This window comes from Cetorhinus maximus, chromosome 18 (assembly GCF_964194155.1).
Source record: "Cetorhinus maximus chromosome 18, sCetMax3.hap1.1, whole genome shotgun sequence".
NCBI lineage: Eukaryota > Metazoa > Chordata > Chondrichthyes > Lamniformes > Cetorhinidae > Cetorhinus > Cetorhinus maximus.
Genome location: NC_135896.1, coordinates 16,208,494 through 16,220,073, shown reverse-complemented (window position 1 = coordinate 16,220,073; position 11,580 = coordinate 16,208,494).

Here is an 11,580-nt window from a genome sequence, read left to right as displayed (position 1 = left end):
CTCTAATCTTAGCTATCAACAAGGCAGTGTTGCCTGCAGACTGCATTCTCCAGTCCTCCTTGTATCTGTGAATGGATACAATCATATATAGTTCCCTTTGAATGGTCTCCCTTCATCTCCAAGCCAGGAATCCAGTCTCAAGCCTTTGACCTGCCCTCAATCAGTATATGGCACCCCCAGGCCACCCCTTAATGCTGATTTCATCCTGGAGGTCAACAAGTGGCTGAGTATCCCCCTCGAACGTGACTGCACATTTACGATGAGGGTCTTCATTAGGCTCAATAGACCCATGTTCTATAACCCTCAGTCAGGCTATTGTTAGATTGTCTCCAGTAGACTAGACAATAACTATCAATATCAACCCTTGTACTTATGTCATGACTGTAAGCATGGTGTCTTATAGGCTATGACCAGTGCACTGGGAGCATTGAGGCTTGTAGTGTCCATTTAGCTTCCAAGCAGCAGTCCTGGCCCTTGATTGTTTATCCACCTTCCCTTTTCACATGCCTCTGTGAGGATCAGATGTCCATTAAGACCAACAGCAACGTAGCACCAAAAGTTAATAGATTCTCACCTGAATGTGCATGATCAGTAAAGGAGCAAAGCTCATTCATTGTGTATCAGACCCTCAAGTCCAGCACTCGTCTGAGTCCCGTTCTCCATGGTTTGAGCAGGAATTTAATAAGGCGCCCCTTCAATTGGCCCAAATTTGTTGTGCTGAACTCCTTCCACACGCCCCAAGATCCCTCCCATATTGATTTTTTTCAAGTTTGTTTTTCCAACTGCGTCATTGATCAGTGAATGCGAACATGGTACTCATTGCTTTTGTAAGTGCAACCAGCTTACAACCTACCCCTATCACCCACCAAATTCTTCCCATCCTCCTCCATGGTCACCACCTCTTAATTCCCATTCCTCCTGTAACTATCCAGCCTGCCTCTTTCGCCCTTGACCCCATCATTGTACATGTCCATATTCCTGCTCTCCTCCACCCCCCCACCCCCCACAACCACCCGAACCTTTCAATATTGATGTCCCCATGCCCCCCACCCCAACCACTCGAACCTTTCAATATTGATGTCCCCATGCCCTTTGTTGACCTGGCCCCTCTTCTTTGCGAAGCCACATGCACACTTACTTTTTGGGCCCCCCCCCCCCCCATAAGACCATCCAATAGCCCCCATGACTTTCAGCTACCGACATACAGAATACCGATGCCTCTCCTGAATGTTAGTGTGCCCTCTGTCTCCAATTACCATGACTCGAAGCCCCAGGACCAAATAGCTTATTAGACTAACCACACCCTACACACCATCCCGTGCATGACCATCACTGACCAAAGAGACCTTACTCCGTCCAAAACCAGGACCAAGACAAGTGTGCTATGCTGAGCCCTCTAACATGGCCTGTATAGGCCCATGACAGTCAATGAAATGTGCCCCTTGGCAGTGTGGCCTCAGCTCCAGGACAGTCTATGAACCTTCCCCAGACAGTTCTTTAACTTTCTCCCTTGGTCTCTTCCACAGGCAGTATTTTAGCTCTTACCCCAAAGAGTCTTTTACTTTTCTATGGAGAGTCTTGCCCCCAGTCTTTCAGCCTTCCACTCTGTTCCATGGCCCCCTCAGTTCTGTCTCTGTCTCACCCCTACCCTCACGTGCCCGCCCCCACCCCCCGAAAGCTGCCTCCATCTCGATTCTCGTCTCTCGTGCCCCCCCCCCCACCAGCCCTGTCACCATCTCACCCCTCCCTACTCCCATCTCATCCTGCCTCTATTTCACCCTACCCTGCAGGTCGTGCCTCCTGTGCCCAGCCTTAGCGCTGCTTGTGCTACAGGTGCCTGATATGTTTCAGTTAGTGTTAAAGGAAGGTAAAAGCAGCGTCTACTGACCCCAAGTTGTGAATGAAGTGAAGTTTGCCAGGCGCGCCATTTATATAGTCATAAAACAGACCATTCTAATTATCCACTAGCAGAGCACTTAATTTGGAGGGGGAACGTGATTCCGGTGAGTTGGCCTTTCAACCAGCATCCATGAGATGCAAATAAACGCAAACGTGGTTCCTGACATTGCTGAGTGGGAAATTAGACTCACCTTGAAAGTCTGGAAATCAACATTCCAAACTATTTTTCCGCCAGCAGGAAACATTTTTCCATTCATGCCAGATTTAATGTCCCCCCCCCCCACCCCCCCCCGCCACAATTCCCGGCACTGGCAGGAGCAGAAAATTCCGTTCTTTGAGCGCGATTATGTCAGGTTCTTGCTTGATTATGTCAGGCTTTTGTGTAGCATCTCTTCCATTCTGGGACCAGATGGTAACATGGAAGACTGTGCAGGTTAAATGGGCTGAGATTACCTTAGTCTTATTCTGATATGATGCCTGGAGTAATTCTAATAGATCTGTTCGATTTACTTATTATTATCGAACTTTGCTTCATTTTTTTTTAAACAGTTGGGTGGCTTAAGAATCAACCACATTTGGAGACATACATAAGTAAGAACTTGAGAACGGCTGAAAAAAGAGACATGTCCAAACTTTTCGTCTTGCACTCATCAGGACGCTTGCAAGAATACCAATATAAGGGGGAGAAAAGTTATACTGAAGGTGGAGAGAGTGCTGATTGGTTGTCAAGTGGCATTGCCATAGAGAATGCCACAATGATGATGACTAACAGTTAACTGCCAAGCATTGGTTGAAATTTAAACCAGGCAGCTTGACCCTGATTAGCCAAGGCCCATGACAGTCAATGATATGTGCCCCCTGACAGTGGTTCCCCTGAGGAATGAGTCAGCAAATGGCAGTCACTTATTTTGTTTAGCTGAAATAGGCACAATGTGTGTACATGGTCTGTCTGCAAAGAACAGTGCCCTGTGTATTAATATATGCAGCTTCAAGTACACGCAAATGTGCCACACTGTGAGCCCGACTGACAATCTTAAATTGGTTGTCAGCATAATTCTTAGCACACTGAAGATTATTTAGCAAATATTGTCCAATTGCAGAATCACATCTAATATTGGACTCTCTTTTGAGTTTTGCAATCACGGGCTGGTTGGGTACAGTCTGCACCCTGCCCATTGCAAACAATGGCTGGGATATGCTGTTTGATACCAGCCCTAGCATCACACTGGCACTGAAATTCATATACCACATTACTCATTTATGTGACAGGCAGAACGTCTTTTTGGCTTGAGGGCAGCATCCTGTTAGTGGCGAATACCACTCATGTTACTACTGCATAGCTTCACCTGTTGCTCAAATTTTTGAGATACCTTGCCCTTCCAGGGTAATCTGAGGTAGACAAGTCACTTTTCAGGTCAGACTGGGAAAGGAGTACAGGCTCCCTTAATGACAATCCATAAGCTTTCAAGTTTATTTTTTTCTGCTGCTTGCCCTCAAATTGCTAGTCTGGTTCCACAACCATGTTGCCCATTTCAAAAGAGATATTATGCCCATACCATGCTAAAATTACAGTTTTCCTTCACACACACCCACAGCGACGATTTTTTTTTCATTTCTGAATACAAAGTAGAAACTCGGATTTGTGTAACCACTGAACTTTTATTTTTAAACCAATTTGCCACAACATACATGCTCTTGTGATTGTCGCTGAGGCTCTTCCCTGATGTTGGGATGGTGTGGTATGCAAATATTACACAGCATTCTGAAATAACAGATGGATGGGGGAAAATAAAAATTACTATTTCTATAAGACACTACTTTCAAAGGAAAGTGCAACTTGTGTATAGTGCTTTGTTTGGGGTGCTAGCACTGGCAAAGACATGATTGGCAAAGAAAATACCAAAATGCCAGTTTCTATACATCAAAACTTCCTCACTATAAATCAGAGGATTAACAATACGCAGTTTCCAGCCAAGGCAAGCTTTATCAGGAGTCCATGCCAAATACTTATTGTTTACATCAGAAGTCTTAGGCAAAGATCAATCCTTTATGGAGCAAAAAAATAATCATGCATTTATAAAGTGCCTTTTATACACCTTGAGGCATCCAAAGAGTTGTACAGATTGCTGCTGAAAGGATTACTTTTGAAGTGCTATTGTTAACCAGCCAAATGCAACAACCAATTTAAAATGCTACAAACAGTATATACACGTGGATAAAACAATGGCAGATGAAATTTAGTGTGGAGACTATCCCCTCTAATATCAGCTGTCTATTATGAATTTATAACTCCAATATTAGATTCTCGCACCTCAACTAACTTGAGGACTAAGCTAGTTAACATATGGCACATTTACACACCATAAGGAAACTAGGTCCGTGCATGGGAGAAAAAGGAATGGAATGATACGCTGAAAAGTTGAGATGAGAGGGATAGCATGAGAAGACACTTGAGTACAAACACCAACACAGACTGGTAGGGCTGAGTGGCCCATTTCTGTGCTGCACATTCTATGTAACTGTGTAATATGTTAACAGATGGAGCCAATGACATTTCAGTATAGGGTAACAGTTTGTGTTAACAGATGTAAAGAGTGCGTGTTTTCTGTACCTGTTTATACCAGAGCTTTTAGGTTTCTTGGGTGTAATTTTCCCCGAATTTCAGTTGCTCATCAGGAGGGTGCAACTCTGATATTAGATTCTCACCAGTCAAAAATAGCGTGACACACACAATCACATCTGTATACATGTGTAACTCAACATATTACCTCCTATATTCAAATGAATGAGGCTGATATTAACTTCAAGATGAAATTGTAGACAGAAATAGATGTGCAACAGTTAAACTCCTGCAGTGAACCTTATTTAATACCAAATCCAGAATAACTTATGCTTAGTGTTGAGTAACTGAGACCCATCTGCAATGTCATGCTATGTGACAGACAGACAGTTATTTAACAGCATTTTTCGCCAGTTAATTTCGTCTCAAGTTAATTCATCCACTACAAACTCAGTAATACAAGAAATCTTCTATACTGATTTAAGCAGTGATTGATAGTTACAGAAATGTTCTAATCTGTTTATTTTCAGACACTAAAATCTATCACATTTTTAAATCTAATGTAAAAGAGTCCAGTATTACTCAATTGGTAAAACTAAACAGAATAATACCTGATCACTAGCTGCCAGTGGCATGGTACTGTTTCAGTAAGTTCCAAAAAAGTTAGACAATTACATATTTATAAATATCAATTCCATATACTTCATACAAGTATGTGAGCTTTAATGTTTCATGCCAAGAATCACTTCCATAAAAGACATTTTTTGACAATTTACAGAGATGCATTTGTTGAAATCAGCACATTGTGTTTATGAAGCATAGACTAGTGAATATATTGAGGGCACAAACCAAAGGTTTTGAGCTACTCTTTGGAATGAAGAATTGGTATTAGATGATATCACCATGATGATGCTACATCTTGACAATCAGCCTCAGGCTAAAGGGAACAATTTATTCAGGATTCTTAGTCCAAACCACTGGCCCAGTAACCCACCATGGCAGGTACTTTTGGGTGGGAATCCTCAAGATTGACACCATGCCTTCAAGACAAACAAGACCAAGGAAACCGCCTATTGATCACTGCATGCTGCCACCCCTGTCCAACTGACACATCGGTACCTTTTCTCAGGTACCTTGTACCCAGTGAACAATATTTGAAGGAGGAGTTTCAGGTAATAAAGCCAAAGAATGGATGGATTGGATTGGATATCAGGCGAGGGCAGAAAAAGGCTTGTGGGCGATAGCTCCCATGATCAACCTTCACTACCTAGATTCAAACATGATGAGAAGGGTGCCCAGAATCTGGACCCAACTCAGCAACTTCTGGAGAGCAAGAAAGAAAATTGGAAGTGGAAAAAACCTAATTCTATTAATGCAGCTCCTCAAAACTGTATATAAAATAGTAACATTGTTACAGACTCTTTCAATATCAACAGTGATGTATATGATTACTTGAATTTGATATCATTATGCACAGTTCATTTGGAGACTATGGAAAAATGTTTCAGGTACCATTCAGCTTTGCTGTTACGTTATTCAGATGCCCAGTGAATTGGCAGAAATGCTCTTATTGTGACACTACAGAATGGTTACTGTAAAAGTTATATTAAAGGAGGTAGAAGAACTGAATATTGCATTGATAATAGGGCTTGCATTGATACTGCTCATACTGCAACAACACAAGGTGTCAGAGGTTCAGGTCCACTCCGACTCAATCCTGAGAGAGCAGTCCTGCTCTTCCACCTCAATGCATACATATGTATTTTCCACATCATTCAGCATAACTTAGCTTCTCTCAGCCAAAGGGACTGGAAGAATACAGAGCTCAGACTATTTCATGACAGATGTCAGTGCTACTCTGCAAGTCATTGACAAGAGGTGTGCTTGCAGTAGCGTGAGCCAACTAGGCCATGTTTTTTCCCTCCTTCCTCTCAGAGGCATTGTCCCACCATTGTGGGGCACTCCATCACTTAGCACCAGCAAAACTCACTGCCAAGTAGTCGCAGGGAAAACTGAGCAATGGCCAGTCCTGGGATTAGAAAATCACAGTCATCCAATTGGGAGGCTCGCATATTAACTGTCCCACCATTTTCTCAGTCATTAACAGAAAAACAGTGACCCATTAAATATATTCATTGAATGCCGTATTATTTTTTCAGTACATGGGTCTTTTAGCACCTGCAGTCTGAAATATGTGAGCTTTTGAATATGTAAAAGTAGTTTATATTCTGCTGATGCTTGAGTTACATTGGCTACAGCACTGTAAATCTGAAGGTCATTTAGCATCCATATGCAGCACAGACATAAAAAAGGTGTTTAGACGAGAAGGGTTAAAATTCTGCAAACAGTGTATGCCTAAGGTGTATATGCTGAATGAATAGCAAATTCACTTTAATACTGCTGACCTTTTTAAAACAGGGTTGAAGATCAGTTTAGTAGGCAAAATATACTATTTCCAAAATGTAGCTTTCAAATTCTCAATAGAGAAATGCTTTGTTATTTTCCCCTCTTCTATGTGTAGGATTTTTTGATGCTCATTAATAAAGAATGTCAGTGAGAAAGAATAAGGAGAAAGGTTTTCTAACTCAGATTTAGAACGAGATGCTCCCAAGTCAGGTAGAGTCCAAGTAAAACTGACCCAGTAAATGCTCTTTAACCTCAAGCTTAGAAGAGCACCGAAGCTCATGTGGTTTTTCACACTATCTAAATCCACAGTGAATGAGCTTGATAATTTGTGCCAAATGGTGCTCAGTTCTATAGTGTGGACCTGAGCCTGCCCAGAATTGGGTTGGACTTTCCAAACCCTGTGCATCTAGGACCAAAAGACTTATAGCTCAGCAATCTGAACTGATCTGAGAGATGAGAGGACAGGGTCCTAACACAATGCAAAAAACAAAAAAAAATGCAGCTGCTGGAGACAGAGAGAAAAAAACAAGAAATGCTGACAACACTCAGGTCAGTTATCATCAGTTGTCACAAGGTAATGCTTCAGTTGTATATGCTTTGTCAAAACTGGAAAAATTACAGATAAACAGCATTTAAAAAGTATCAGAATAAAGAAAGGAGAAAAAACACACACACACACAGCAACAGAGGAAACAAAATGTTCAGTAAAGTGATCAAATGAAAAACAGGATAGCTAAATGGCTCAAGAGTTATTAATTTCTTTCATTGTGCCTCCTATTATTTCATTTAATGCGACAAAGTGAACATGAGGTGGTTTGGGGAAAAGGCAGGTCGAAAATAAAACTAAAAAAAATGCTGAGAAAACAGGGGAAGAAAATAACTAGGGCGCAGACCACCCTACCAGTACGATCTGACCCCATGTTCCAAAGGTGGTTCACCTCAAGTGCCAATCTTCTTCCCCCACCTCCCCCCCTGCCCTCCTCTAGAAAGACCAACACAACCATCCCACATTCACTGTAGCTGCTTTTACTTCAGTTGGCAAAGTCTGAAGTCATTAAAGTCAATATTAAGGCTGAAAAGTGCCTTGTAGAAAGATAAAGGTGCTGTTTTTGAGCTACATTGGAACTATGTAAGAGTTAAGAGGGAGGGGTCCAGATGGATCAGATAAACGGAACACAAGAGTAGGGGTTAGATATGCAGGGGAAAACTGGCTTAAGAAAAAAAGGCATGAAAGGCAAGTTATCGGAACTTGAAATTCATTGAGAAAGTCCCCATGGTTATCAGTTTGACTGTGCCAACTTCTAAAATTACCGTATAAAGTCAATTGCAATTTCTCCATCCAACTCTATGCTGCTCTATTCTGCAGCAAATCAGCTTGTAACACTACAGTTTCTCTCCCCCTGGGTGGCATCATTGCTCATGTTGTTAAACAGCCCGTGAGCACATGTGACCCTCTGCACCCTTCACGAACGTAGCCTGGCAGCACATTATAAAAAATGAGGTTATTTGATTGGACTTGCAAGTCTAAAATATTCAGACATTCTGAACCAAATATTGAGCTGCAAAATCCCAAAAAGGAGGCTCTCTTGTTACTAACCAGAGTAAATTGTACGAATGCAAAGCTGAGCAAAAGATCTAATAGGTCATATGAAATGAAACACTAAAATGTCAGAATTTGTTTGTCATAGTATGCTGCAGTCTACATACTCAGGTAAACTGGTATCTGTAAAAATATTTGTGCTAAATTATCAGTTGGGGTGGTAGGAGATGCAGAAGAGGGTGCAGTTTCTTTTAGATAATACTGGGCAATCTGCTGCTAATTATTGCTGGCACGATTGCTGTTCTGTGATTCTTTACCATCCATTCAATAGAACTTGTCTGATCATTAATTGTATTCTCAAGCACGTTTATAACTGTAACATATGTTACAAAATAAGTTTGGTGCGATATGGAAAACAAACTTCACAATGTCTCCAACATTCCAGTGTCACTACCTTACATGTATGGTTAGGGAGAACAAGCTCATTTGGTACCTCAATAGCTCAGTGGCACTGATCTGGTGATGAATTACATCAAAGTACAACTGTTTTTCTGAAATTCAACATCTCATCTAGCTTTACTCTACTTCCATGTGGAAGCAGAAGCCAAGCAGTCAAGATAAACACAGGTCATCAGATAGGTGGTCTACATCAACTGCTGCTCCATTTGGATTCAGAGGCCCTCCTCTGGGACGCTATGGAAAATGAAACAGGTAAGAACTCGTGTTTCTAAAAATGCTTACTGGAGATTTTGGTTTCCTAGCGGCCAGCTCTCAGTTGGATAAGAAAACAAATAGTTGACAGAATACAGCGATGCTTCAATAATGCAAGTGTTGAAATACATTCTCCAAGTTCATTCAGTGGCATAGATCAACCAATGGTTATTCCCTCATGGGAGATTAATTTCTACAGTAGAGGTTGACATCTTTTTCCCTTAAAATATTACAGAACAGAAATGGGCTATTCACCAATCAAGTCTGTCTCTTCTTGAGTCACCTCATCTAAGCCCACTCTCTTCACACCCCAAAGCTTACAGTATTCCTTTTCAAGCATCTATCTAATTCTCCTTTTAAAAAAAATCAATTCTACTTCAACATTCTAAACTTCAGCGTATAGAGAATTTTCTGCACCCACCTTTTAATAGTTTATATGATTATCTTCACATTTTCTCCTCTCCTCTCATGACTTAAGGAAACAATCTATCATAGCTCTTCATAATCACGAAAGCCTCTGTCAGGTCCTTCTTAATCTTCTCAAGTTTTTCTTCATAACTTATCCATGCCAACATCCTAGTTCACACTTACGTAAAGATCTGGCTTACCAATTTGAATTTCTATAGCATATAATGGATTCAGAATATTGAGTGAGTTAACATATGTTCATAATGTTTCATCTAATCAGATTGTAAAGACTGTTGACTTTCTGCAGGTATAACAATTGGAGAATTTTAGTTTTCACAATATAGTCTAGCATAGAAACTCAGTACTATTCTACATGTTTTTCCCCCAAGACAATAAACATCAATCTCAGACTGAGGTGACCTATTCTAATGATACTATATGAAAATTCTCCAGGAAGTTAATAGGAAAAGCCAGAATCACTATGGGCCTCACTTGCTACAGTGATACACTATCCTTACATTTCAGTAGGCTGAGGTTATAATAACAGAAACCCTCCTTAGATGCTGTAGAATTTTGTCAGTTCCAAATTAGAATATTGGGTTCCTTGGGCTCTAAGGGGTATTTCACTCAAACTTCTTTGTAACATTCCCATTAGGTGGATGGCTTTGAAGTGCCTATTTCTCAGCCATAAGCTTATTACCAGACTTGCAGTGGACTCTACATACTTAACTCTTTGACAACACAATGGTTCTCAGCCCTCTCACACCCAAGATTATTTCACTTTCATTTTATTAAGCTTAATCCTTCCCTAAGGAGATTGAAGATGGAAACACTCAGGTCTGAAGAAACAATAATGTATCTTAATAGTAAAAATACAAATTTGAATTTCCCATGCAGAGCTTTAGGTAACCTAACCTTTAGGTATGCTATTATATTCTATTTGAAACAGAATCAAGGATTTCCAAAAGTCTGGTTATGTAATGAAAAGAAACAGGTTCTTCATGTAAATTTCCCATTCTGCGAACTTCTGATCTTTAGAGGAAAGGTGCAGAGTGGAACCATTGAGGGGAGGGAAGCCAACTTTGATGGACCTCCTAATGGTCAGTTATAGTGTGGAGAGCAGGGAGCAGATCATTTGAGAGTTTGGGTTTAACATTTGGCTTTGAAGGTCCTACAGAAGTGGAAGTAAATATACATTGGATCAAGCATAACCTGACAAAATACATGTATCAGGTTATATACCTCTCAGCAAAAGACAATATCAGTGGATCAAGGAGAGACTTTTTCTCATTATTCAGAAAGATGCCATGCTGTTCTTCCACCTGGTTATCAATTCACACCTCTCAACACACAAGCTCAACATGTCAGTCTCTATAGGAAATTGGATACTGAGCACTGACTGGGAGTAAGTGACTCATTTATTTTTGACCAGCCCCCACTCACATCAATTTCCTGCTATCTTCTAAAGATGACAACTTACTCTGGGGCATAGTTCGATAAATAAAGACAGCTGATCAGTATGTTGCACGTGCAACCAATCTTTGTAGGCTCAAAGTGTCAGTAGGCTATTTGATGTGGGGAGTTTCACAACTGAACCAATCCTTAATCTCAATTGGCCTCCATACATTTTAGCAGGGGTAACTCGATGGCTATCAGAAATGGGGCCTCCGGCTCACTTTCTTTTTATTCCTTCTAGCCGGTGGACACCGAGACCAAGCACAGCAGCTCTACCCCTTCCCTAGCTAAGGTCAGCTAACTAAGCAGAGCGGGGATTGAACCTAGGACGGTACTGAGCTGTATGGTGTGCATTTACACAAAGAATCACCAGCAGTAGCTAGTGGCTACTTTTTAGTTGAGTTTTTCATTCAATGACCTGCCTTGCTGCAGATCTTTGGAATAGTTTTCACATTGGGTGCAGTCAGCTCACAATTTGCTTTCTTGGTCTTTGTAAGGCCATCTATTGAGTCTGTTGGAATGGTTGCATGTACTTTATAATAAGTATTACATACTGCAGGATTATTGGGTTTTGATTGCAGGGGAGATTATGCACAGACTC